The sequence below is a fragment of the Hyposmocoma kahamanoa genome, unplaced genomic scaffold (genome assembly GCF_003589595.1).
Source record: "Hyposmocoma kahamanoa isolate Upper Pololo Valley unplaced genomic scaffold, ASM358959v1 93, whole genome shotgun sequence".
Lineage (NCBI taxonomy): Eukaryota > Metazoa > Arthropoda > Insecta > Lepidoptera > Cosmopterigidae > Hyposmocoma > Hyposmocoma kahamanoa.
Window position 1 is genome coordinate 14069978 of NW_020654810.1, and position 2304 is coordinate 14072281.

Here is a 2304-nt window from a genome sequence, read left to right on the forward strand (position 1 = left end):
TTGAGGACCATTGCGAAATAGTATTGTTTGCTGACGACACATTGATTTTTAAATCAGACAGACATGGCGTTAACTATGACTATACTAGTGATACCCTCTCTTAGGTAGTTTATTGGTTTAATGCTAACAATTTATTGCTTAATGCCAAGAAGACAAAATGTATTAAATTTGAATTACCTAACGTAGAATCGAGTAGTCCAAATATAGAAATAAACGGAGAAAAGTTAGACCTTGTTAATAAAGCAGTCTTCTTGGGAGTGACCTTAAACTGTAAACTTTAATGATTTCGACATATATCGTCTCTGGCCAGCAGATTAAGCTCCGCTGCATACGCAGTCCTCAGAATACGTGAGCTTACCGATGTTAGTACTGCTAGACTAGTTTACTTTAGTTACATCCATACTATGATATCCCATGGGATTCTCATGTTGGGTAAAGCGGCAGATATTCAAACCATATTTGTATTACAAACACGAGCGATTCGTTCTGTGTGCCGTTTAGGCTCTCGGGTTTCTCTCAGAGAAAAGTTTAAGGAGACTGGTATCATGACTGTGGCATCATAGTACATTTACTCAAATATTTTCTTTATTTGTTTCTAATAATCATAACAGTTGAGTTTAAAAATCCTTTGTAATTTTTTGCATGTTTACCTGTAATTCGCTGTGCATTAAATTTAAAACCACAAAAATCATTGTACCTAGTAAATAAGTCACAATGTAATAGCCACTTTATGTGGTCTGTGGTAATAGCCGTTAGTAAACCAAATAAATAGAAAAAAAAATGCATCATAACATGGTTTAGCTCGGTAAATAGGACTAAATATTCATATAGACCAGGGTTTCTTAACCTTTTTCTAGTCATAGACACCTCTCAAAATTTCAAACAGCCCACGGACCCTTTCAGAAAAGATGAAGAAATGAAAGGCCCGCGAGTTGCATTAACGCTCATCCCGTTCACTCCATTATTGGATGGCGCCGTCAATGGGCGCAAAAACCTATATTACTTATATACTAATTATAACTTTTTTTTATATCCAGAGACGAAGCGACCAAGTCTACGCCTGTTCATAACAGTCGCAGTGCTACTCGGAGCTCTAAATCGCAAGCAATGAGGGTCACTGCCACTGCGCCCATCACCCTGACCCACAAGTTGACAAGTCCCTAGCGGAATAAGGCAATGCTGATACTACCGCTTGATGGCAGAAATAGGTAAGGTGGCAGTACCTCTCTGGTCGAACTCTTTCACGAGGAGCTCTACTGCTACTAGACTATTTATTTACTCACAACACACTGTATACCAATTTTTATATTAATGCATTATGCTAGGTAGGCTCGCCATGGACCTCGTCGTTCGTTACAGGGACCCATGGACCACAGGTTAAGAAGCCCTGATATAGATGTATCGTGCCCAGTAACACCGTGTGAAAAAATAAACTGATATGCCAGCTCATGGCACGGATCTATCGCTAGCGGTTTGGCCGGGTCTAGTTCTAAGCTTCCAAATATTAGTTTTGGGTAAAAATGTTGAACGACTGTTTAGCAAATCTTCGCCTGTCGCCTTTACGCTTCCAACGTAAACGAGGATCAATCTCCACACTTGCATTGCGAACTGTTTATTTATTTTTGTATTTGCCAGCACACCAATGTATGTACAAAATACTTCCTCGCGAGTAAATACTCGGTTGGGCCAACAGTATTTGCTTTCCGCTTTAGTACGTGATGCCGATATGGGTAATAGAAAAATGTTACACTACCAAGCTACTCCACTTACTCAATTTATTACACCAGGTCTGAATCCCTTGAATTCTTGCGGAAGAAGGTTGTTATTCACTTGTTTGCGTTAAATTAAATAGGTATCTTGTTTGTTTTTTTTTCAAACGTCGCCTGAGTTTATCCCACTTAATTTGAAAATAAGATAGGGCCAACGGTTTGCTTGTTTAATTTGTCACATGCCCGGACCATGCGATCGGGTCGTCGTTACTACCACGTAATCAAACTCAGCAACAAACAAAAAACTCAGGTCTGAGAATTTTAGTATGCATATCATATAGTATACATTGAATTAATATAAGTATAAACAAATTTAATATATCTTCCTCTTTTCTTTTTTAATAATAATTATCGTTATACGTTATTTAATTACGAGTTTTACATGCTTTATTTGCGCGACCACATCATAAACTTTAGTAAAAAGATAGTTTTAAATTTCAGGGCGACTTTCATTTTCATAATACCGCACTTTTGGTGTAATAAGGTCACATTTGCAAAATGACCAAATATAAAGAGGGACGTTTAAAGATTCTTG